The sequence below is a fragment of the Nannospalax galili genome, unplaced genomic scaffold, assembly GCF_000622305.1.
Source record: "Nannospalax galili isolate Female #2095 unplaced genomic scaffold, S.galili_v1.0 scaffold31, whole genome shotgun sequence".
NCBI classification, from domain to species: domain Eukaryota; kingdom Metazoa; phylum Chordata; class Mammalia; order Rodentia; family Spalacidae; genus Nannospalax; species Nannospalax galili.
Window position 1 is genome coordinate 4,476,459 of NW_008332149.1, and position 10,263 is coordinate 4,486,721.

General features: G+C 45.8%; 1 pseudogene; it reads right to left on the reverse strand.

Annotated features, from left to right (window-relative positions):
• Positions 1-1,343: 1,343 nt before the first annotated feature.
• LOC103729318 lies at positions 1,344-5,945 on the reverse strand (annotated as a pseudogene).
• Positions 5,946-10,263: the final 4,318 nt, after the last annotated feature.

Below are 10,263 nucleotides of genomic sequence, written 5' to 3' on the forward strand. Positions count from 1 at the left end.
AGTCTCATAAAGATTCACCTGCCTCTGCCTCCTGAGTACTGGGAATGGTGGCACCACTCTTGGCCCTAGGTTTAATTTTGAAATGTTTTGTATTGTTAAAAAACATGGCCCTTTCTAACCTCACCGATTGCTGGTCAGTGATAGAGTGGGCTTAACACCTGCTACTTTCTGCAGATTCATGTGAGTTGTTACATTTCTCTCTGCAAATGTATTCTCTTTTCCTCTGGATGGTAAGTTCCAAGAAGGTTCTACAGAGATCCCAGACTTTCATGCCTATAGGGACAATAGCATGGGAGACTGAGGTGGGAGGATAATTTGAATTCACAAATTCATGTTCAACATAATGAGACACCATTGAACAAGAAGGAGAAGAAAGGGGAAGAGAAGGAAGAGGAGGAGGAAGGGAGGAGGGAGGAGGAGGAGGGCAGGAGGGGAAGGAGAGATAAAAATGGATCTATGGGGCCAGCGAGATGGCTCAGCAGGTAAAGGTGTTTGCCAGACACCCTGAGGGATCACTGTGGAAGAGGGGACTAAAGATGACCCTGAGGTGGCGGAGGATCACAGGAAATGGTGTCTTCCAGACAGTTGGTCAGTCACTCATATGAACTTACAGCAATGGTGACATCATGTATAAGTTCCATGAAAATCTAAGCATGGATGTAGGGGGATGGGTAAGAAACCCTAACTAGAAACTATTGGTAACCCATGGCTGCTCAGAGGGAGGAATTAATCTCATTTTAAGGGTGAGACTCTTGCTAGGCTGATCAGGTTCCAATGGACAAACTCACACTGAAGGGCATTTGGGGGACACAAGTTTGATTCTATAGGCCTTTATATTATGTGTGTGTGTGTGTGTGTGTGTGTGTGTGTGTGTATGTATATACACGCACACATAATAGAGTACATGAAATTTGGTGGAGGGTAGTAGGAGTAAAGATGGGGAAAGGGATCTAAATTCGATCAAAATACATTGCATGAAATTCATAAAAATTCAATAAAAATGAAAAAACAAACAACAATGAAAATATCTATTACTAGAAAAAAAGAAAGCAAAAGCCCCAAATTCAGTTTCTTGTAATGATGTAATTAACGAATTCTGAGACTGCGGCATCTGGGAGACTCTAAGTCAAGAGTGAGAGCAGTTGCCATTTTATACTGTATGTAATAAAATGGCACTTTAATAATATTGGTATCTCCCAAATTCGTTCAGTCAGTTTTGTGATTTTGGTACAAACCATTCCAATTGCTAACTAAGCATTCCTGTTTTGTGAACTTCTGGTACATATAAACATCTCATACAATCAAAACATTTATTTATTCACTGTGTGTAAATATTTTAACAACTGACAAAGACAATTACGTTCTCTTCTTAGGTGACCCTGGAACTGCGGTCAGGCCAGCCTCTCCACTGTGTTTTCTTTCCTTTTTTTCTTTTTATGGTCACTTTGGTAGCCACTGGAGTTGGTGGCTTGGAAAACAGGGTCCTGATCATCCTGCTTTTTCTTCTTTGGCTCATCCTCACAGAGGCTGTTCATGTGGTCACTATTCTATAGGTCGGCCTCTTCCTCTGCAGTGACATCTGCACAGTCTGCCAGCTCTGTGGCACCATGTCTCATAATGTTTCTGGGTCTTTCTTTTATTTTTTTCTTTTTCTTCTTTGAAAAGTTTTCAACAACTTCTTCAATACCAACTTCTGCTATGTCTTCAGAAATGACAGAGCTCTTGAACTGTAAACTCTCAGTATTTAGTTTTCCTCGACTGCAGAATACTCCAGCAGAATCCAAATCTAAGAGAAATACATCAAATTCCAGTTCATCTCCCACATTTATCTCCAAGGTTTGCCTTTGCTCAAACGTCGTCTGCTCTGGTTTAGGGATAGAGACATTAAAACCCATGTACTAAGCAGTCAATGTGACTAGAAAATACTTTATTAACTGTACCCACTAACTTTTGCCCTGGTTCAGGGCAGAAAATAACAAAATTTGCTTCAATGTGAAGATGAATATGTCCTTGATCACCATAAATGTCTCCCAGTTCATCCACAACTTTGATGTTATCATATGCAATAGGGACCTCTAAAAAACATCCAGCTACTCACGGATGCCCGAGCGCTTAGGGCTCAGGGAGCAGGGCAACAGCACGATGTGCCTGTAGTGCAATGCAGCCACCAGGCAGGAATAGCAGCCACTGACTAATGCTAGCCAGCCCTGCCAAGGGCCTCTCACAGGCTGCCAGTGTTGTGGCAACTCTAAGCAGCCCGCAGCCACGTGCCTGCCTTCCAAACCTCAGTATCTTCAGGTGAAAACAAGACTGACCGCTACAATGACAACCAAACCATCTGGGTCCATGGGAGAACAGACTGAGACGACTCTGTTAAGCTTGACCCAATATATTACTTTTCTGTTGCTATGCTAAAATACCCTGACAAAAACAGCTTAGGGAAGGAAAGGATTATTGTGGCTCACGGTTTGAGGTACAGTCCACCATGGTGAGAATCAAGGTAGTGGGAGCTTGAAACAGCTAGTCATCTTGCATCCATAGTCAGGAAGCGGGGAACAATAAATGCTTGTGTTCAGCTGTTTTTATACTCAGGACCTCAGCCCAGGAAGTGGTACCACCCACGGTGGGCAGGCCTTCTCACCTCCGTTAACCTAATCAAGATAATCCTCCCCAGGCATGCTCAGAGGCTCCTCTCCTTGGTGATTCTAGATCTCACCAAGTAGTCAGTTGAGATTACCTATCACGCCTCACTCTGGCCACTGTTCCCTGGAGGCAGCAGTAAGCTTCCTTCTTTCCTAGAAACATGGGGTACTGTGGGTACCCCCTGGGTGGCGGGTAGATAGACTAGAAGCTTGACTTCAGTGGTCTCCTCCAGGTCTGGGCTGTCTGTTTCAGACTCAGGAACACACACTGGTGCTCCACCTACATGAGTGACTGGACCTGATGTTTAGGGCTGGAAGGGGCAAGACCACCCATCTAGTCTTCCCAGAACATGCTAGAGGACACAGGAAGAAAGTGACTCTGACAACTTGGACAAAGTAACAGCCTTCCTTGCTTTAGCGTTTCAGCCACAGGATGCTTACCCAGCATGTCTTTGGAGCCCAACAGTTATGGGAAATGCATAAAGAAGCTTTGTAAACTGTAAAGTGTTGTGCAAAAGACACAGAGCCAGGCTGGAGACATAACTCAGTTGGTAGAGTGTTTGCCTAACACAGACTAAGTCCTGAATTCTGTCTCCAGCGCTATAAAACCAGATGTGGCAGTGTATGCCTGTAATCCCATCCAGCACTTGGGAGGTAGGGCAGCAGAAGTTCAAACATTTAGCCACATACCTACCCAAGGATATTGGTCTTGACCTCTGGCCCCTTTATTATTATTTTTCCTTGGCATTTTGGATAAGCATACACTATATTTTTTTTAGTCTATACTTACTATTTCTCCCTTTCTAGGATATAGACTCCATGAGACCTGGGACTTTTGCCTTTTGTGCATTATTGTGTCTCTGAGGCCCAGAACAATGTCAGTGTGCTATAGTTTGGGCCTGGTGTGTCCCTAAAGGTTCATATGTTTAAGACCTGGTACCCAGCCCATGGCACTATTGGGAAGCACTGGAACCCTCAAGAAGTGGGAGTCCAGGGACTGGGGAGATGACTCAGTTGGTAAAGTTCTTGCTGCGCAACCACGGAGACCTGAATTCAGACCCTAAGAACCCATGTAAAAAAGACAGATGTAGCAGTGCATGTCTGTAATTCCAGAGCTGGGAAGGGAGAGACAGGGGCATCCCCGGGGCTCTCTGGCCACGGCCAGTCTAGCCAAATCAGTGAGCTTCAGGTTCAGTGAGAGACTTTGTCTCAAAAAATAAGGTAGAGTTTCTGAGGAAGACATAATCAAAGCTTAATTAACTCTTTGCGGAGTAAATAGATGAAGAGATTTAGATTTAGGGAGTGGTCTTAGTTGTGTTACTATAACAAAAACAGTTAAAGCTGGATAAACTGTAAATAAAAGTTTATTGTGGTTAATGGTTTTGAAGGTAAGAAAGTCCAAGCTCAGGCAGTCACATCTAGTGAGGGCCTCTGGCTATGTCATAAAATAGAAGATGACATCACATATAAAACGGCAGAAATGCATTTGAGGTGGCAAGTGACACACATGGAAGATCAATGGCAAGAGAAGGAAGGTAGTGAGTGGAGAAGGCTCAGCTTACGTCATAGCTCCTGTCCTTGAAGTAGCCAACCTGCTCCCAAAGACCGAACCCACTCTTTCATTTTTCTATTTTTATCATATTACCTTTTAAATTCTGTTTATGTGGGTATGTTGTTGTGTGTGATGTGTATGTAGGAGTGGGGCACACATATACCACAGTCCATGTGTGAAAGTCAGAGGACAGCCTCAGGCGTCCATCCTCACTTTCCACCTTGTTCAAGACAGGGCCTCTTACTGTTTTCCAACAGTATACACCTGACTAGTTAGCCCAGGAGCTTCAGGGAGTTTCCTGTCTCTGCTCCTGATGCCCCTGTAGAAGCACTGGGGTTATAGACACTTACTACCACTTCTGTCTTTTACATAGGTCCTGGAGATCCAAACTTAGCTCATTAGGGTTGTACAGCAAGCATTTTGCCCACTGAGCCATCACCCCAGCTCCTGCCTACTTCTGAGAGTGGCATTAATCCCTTCCAAGCATGTGCCCACAGTGATCTAATGTCCTTTCACTATAACCTACCTCTTAGAAGTTCCACCTCCTCAGAACCGTTACACTGGGGACGGAGCCTCCAGCACACCAACCTCTGAGTGACAAACTGTATCTAAAACAACAGGAACATTAGCAATTTGTCTAGTTCCTGGAGCCAGCAGGCTGCAGGGCCTGGTGTTACACCAGCTCTCTTGGCTCAAAGCCCCACCCTCAATGCACACCAGGCCCCTGATCTTTCTTCTCTCTGGTTAAGAGTGGGCCAAGCCAGCTTCTGCCTCTGTGTTTGCCTTGGCTTACCCTGGCAGGGGTTTTTCAAATGGAACTTTACTGACAACCCACAAAGCCCAAAGGGAAATAAACAAGGGAAACACGAAGACTTATATTATGAAATGTTGAGCTTATAAAGTGCAGTATTTTCTCTTTTAAAGGGATGTTATATTAGTGTCCTGTGGCTGCTATAACAATTATCACATATTTGGTGGCCTACGGCAACATAAAGTTATTCTCTTACGGTTATGTAGGTCAGATGTCTAAAATCAAGGTGTTAACAGGGCGGTAGGGTGGAACAGGGATGTGGAGAAGTATTGGGAACTGCAGTCCTTGATTTATAATATATTACACTGAGGACTGGAGAGATGGCTCAGCAGTTAAGAGCACTGGCTGCTTGATTGCCAGCACCCACATGGCGGCTAACAACCTTTGTAACTGCAGTTCTAGGGGACAAGGGGATATTTCAGCAAATCCACTATCGACTGGTACCGCTACCCTGGGCTTCAGGGTCTCCTTCTCATGAGTGCCCATGAGGCTGTCACTCTGAAGAACACGTAGAGCTGTGGGGATTCTGCTGCACCATGGAAAGTAGCAGCCCAAGTCTAGTCTGCCTGTCCTCTCGCACACCCACTGTACAGCAGAGAGTTGGGGGTTCAGCATGGATTGAGGGCCATTCTCCCAGTTGGGGGAGCCTGGAGCAGAATGACAGCTCTGAACCCCAGCTCTGCCTTAAGTTACTTAGCAAACTTGAATGAGGCACTGAGCCCCTCAGAACCTCACTGTGGAGGGCACTGTTGGTGAAGATAAACAAGACTTCCTGCATGGTGTTTACAGACCCTCTCACTTGCTAACTGCACAAGAGAACAGTCTAGCCACACCAAACTTATGCCCTGGTTAGGCCTCTGGAAGCTCTTTGCTGCGTGACAGGGCTGTGAGTCACCTGTGCAGCCAAGAGAGGCAGGGCTGCCTGCCAGTAGGGCCACATGGCAGCCAGGATTACCGGGAAGGATGGGTGTGGAGGTGGGTGGCCTACTTCCCTAGCAGGGTGGACTGAGGGTGGGCTGGACCTGCAGCCAGCAGCATGGCCAAATGAGAAGGCGCTTCTACCTGCTAGGGAAGAGTTGAGGACACCCAGACTGTAGGTTCCTTGAAGCTGCTTAGCTATGGTGGCCCGTTGTGCAGTATGTGGCTTAAAGAGCTCAGCCCGTTTGTCCCCTCCCTCCTCCAGGACTGATTGCTATAGCTCCAAAAGGAGAGCTTATCTTTTTCTTTTCATTCTTCCTTTCTCTTTATGAGACAAAGTCTCGCTACAAAGCTCCAGCAAACCTGGCATTCAATATGGTATCCGAGGTGAGCCTCTAATTCGTGATCCTATTGCTGCGAGTGCTGGGATTACAGGCATGAGCTACCATGTTTGGCCAAAAGGAAAGCAATTTTAAGGGAAGGTTTTGGGGGTTTTGTTGTTGTTTTTGTTTGTTTTTAAGGTCTATTTTATTCTTGACTATGTGTATGTGTGTACAGTGTATGTGGGTATGTACATGTGAGTATAGTGCCCATGTACGTACAGGAGGCCAGAAGAGGGTATCAGATTCCCTGGAACTAGAATTACAGGTGGTTGTTAATCACCTGATGTGGGTGCTGGGAACTGAGCTTGAATCCTCTGCAAGAGTAGCAAGTGCCTTTAACCACTGAGCCATCTCTCCAGCCCCAGCTTTGTGGTTTTTTGTTTTGTTTTGACTTTTGAGACAAAAATCTCACTTATCCTTGACTGGTTTTGAACTCCCTCAGTAACAGTATAAGAGGATGGTCTTGAACTCCTGATCCCTCCAGCTCCCAAGCTCTGGGATTACAAGTATATGCTGTCACACCCAGTTTATGCAGTGCTGGGATTAAACCCAGGAGGACTTTGTGGGTGCAGGTAAGTACTGCATCAACTGAGTTACCTCCCTAGCATTAAGGGAAGTTTTTAATGTATACATCCCTGGTTTCCTGATAAGGGAAATATTTAGCTTCTCTTAGAAAAAGCAACAAATGGGGTTGGAGAGGGGGCTAAGTAGTTAAGATCACTGGCTGCTCTTGCAGAGGACCCAGGTTCGGTTCCCAGCACCTACATGGTGGCTAACAGCCATCCTTAATGCCAGTTCCAGGGGATTCAACACCCTTTTCTGGCCTCCAGAGGCACTACATGCACATGGTACACTTACATACATGCAGGCAAAACACTCATACATATATATACATATATATATACACACACACACACACACATTATATATATATTTCTTTTTGAGACAGGGTCTCCCTGTAGCCCCAGCTGTCCTGGAACTCGCTATGTAAACCAGGCTAGCCTTGAAATCACAGAGATCCACCTGCCTCTGCCTCCCGAATGCTGGGATTAAAGGCGTGGGCCACCACACCCCGCTCATACATATATTTTTAAAAAGTCCTTCTTTAGGGGCTGGAGAGATGGCTCAGCAGTTAAGAACACTGGTGTTCTTGCAGAAGAGTCGGGTTCGAATCCCAGCGCCCACATGGCAGCTAACAACTGTCTGTAACTCCAGTTCCAGGGGATCCAACACCCTTTTCTGTCCTCCGCGGGCACTGCATGACACAGGCGCACTGACTTACATGCAGACAATACATGCATACACATCAAATAAAAATAATAAATAAAAAATATTTTTAAAGTCCTTTTAAAAAAAGAAAGAAAATGTAACAAATACCCCAGGTGGGCCCCCATGAGACCTGGCAGGCCCTTGAAGGGAGGAAGTCGGCTCCAGAGGATACACAGGGGTCTCAAGTGCATGTTGCTGCAGGGAACTTGAAGAAGCCTGGGATGACCAGACTAAGAGCAGAGAAGGGCACAGCCTACCACTTTGCCCTTACACAGAGATACCAATTAGCAACAGTCTCCGGCTGGTGCCCAGGAGCTTGATGGGGAGTCAGCACCGCCCACAGTGATGGTGGGGCAGTGGAAACTGGATGGAGACTGGTCATGGGGCTGGCTGGAGTCTTCTTCCAATTGCCATCTTTTCAGGTGGGCCAGGCTGGGGCTTTGTGTAGGTCCTTGGTAAGTCTCTGCCCCTGGACAGAGCACTAAAGTGCCTCTCCTAGACTGAGGAAGAAGCTCCATTGGTAGAGTGTTTGCCTAATATGCAGGAAACCCTGGGTTCAATCCTCATTTCCTCATAAACCCAGCATACTGGCTGACCCCTGCAATCCAGGTATGGAACAGCTGGGATTAAACAGATCAGTTTCCAGCAGAGCTCTCTGGCCTCTAGAGGGGACTTTAGACTCAATTCTAATGCTACTCCTTTGTCTCTGTGTCACTGTAGCTTTCCAGAAGGACTGGTGAAACCCTAGTGAATGTTTTGCTGGCTACTTCAGGACAGAAATGGACTCACCATAGAGCCCTCTACAGCTCAGAATGTCCATACTCTATCTTCATGTCATTACAGTAGAGAGTGCTACACAGAGATGCTTGGAGGTGAGGGGCCACCACATCATGTAAGTGGACCCAAGTTAACTAGCTACACCCACACTGATTCTTCTGGACCAGTGTAACCTGCATGGTCATAGGATAGTGGGCTAAGACCTGGACCTTCTCAGGGGAAAGCCTCTTCTGTCTATGAAACAGCATAGCCCCACTGTGTCTGCAGATAGGGCAGATCTTGTTCATAGCCCCATGGCCACCCATCATCCATGCATCTATCCAACCATCCATTCATCCATCCACCCATATGTATTCATCTATCTATTCACCCACCCATACATTCATGTATACATCCATCATCTATTCATCCATCCACCCATCCATCCATGTATTCATCCATAAGCCATCCTTTCATCCACCTACCCACTCACCCACTCATCCATCTATCCATCCAAGCATCCACCCACCCATGACTCCATCTATCCATGTATTCATCATCCATCCATTCATGGATGGATCCATCATCCATCCATGCATGCATCCATCATCCATCCATGCATGCATCCATCATCCATCCATCCATCCATGCATCCATCATCCATCCATGCATGCATCCATCATCCATCCATCCATGCATGCATCCATCATCCATCCATCCATCCATGCATCCATCATCCATCCATGCATGCATCCATCATCCATCCATCCATCCATGCATCCATCATCCATCCATCCATCCATCCATGCATCCATCATCCATCCATGCATCCATCATCCATCCATCCATAATCTATACATCCATCCATAATCCATCCACCTACCCACCCACGCATCCATCTATCCATGTATTCATCATCCATCTATCCATGCATGCATCCATCATCCATCCATCCATCCATCCATACATACATACATACATACATACATACAAGCCCTTCCCACTTACTCACCTTTTCATCTATCTATCATCTATCTGCCTATCTATCTATCTATCTATCATCTATCTATCATCTATCTATCTATAGGGCACATCTTATTCACAGGACCATAGACACATATCCATGCATGCATGCATCTAATCACTTGCCCACAAGCTATTGTTAGTCTTTCAAGCCCATTAAATTCCAAAGAGAATCATTTACAAACCACTATCTGCTCTTGGGGCCCATTCATTCCCCCATTTCTCGTTCTTTAAGAAGAAGACCATAAGCATTCTCTATCTCCTTGGGGTATTAGGAAATCACGCTCCATTCTCTGTACATTTTGAAATAGATTAGTATTCTTTTTCTCTCCTGTTAATCTGCCATTGTCAGTTCATCCAGAGGGTCTCTCTCCTTCCTTCCCTCCCTTCTTCCTTCCCTTCCTCCCTTCCTTCCTCCATTCCCTCCCTCCCTTCCTTCCTTCCTTCCTTCCTCCCTCCCTTCCTTCCTCCCTTCCTTCCTCCCTTCCCTCCCTCCCTTCCTTCCTCCCTCCCTCCCTTCTGTCCTTCTTCTCCCTCTTCCCCTGTCTCCCTCCTTTTTAAACATTACTCCTATTTCCCCCTTCTTACCACCTGCTCTCTCCTTCCTCCCTCCCTTCCCTTCCTCCCTTCCCTCCCTTCCCTCCCTTCCTTCCTTCCTTCCTTCCTTCCTTCCTTCCTTCCTTCCTCCTCAGTGTTACAGTTGAGTGGTAAAGAAAAAACAATAATGTTTATGAAAGTTATATTTGGGAGGTATGCATTGTCCTTTGCTCTCCCCTGGTAGAGGTATCATCTTGAAAAGGTTAAGTCAGCAACTTCATGCAGATGTAAACATGTTAAATATTTATAATATTTAGTAATGAGGGAATCAGAAAGATGATAAACAGATTCAAAGAATAAAATTAGGCCTTA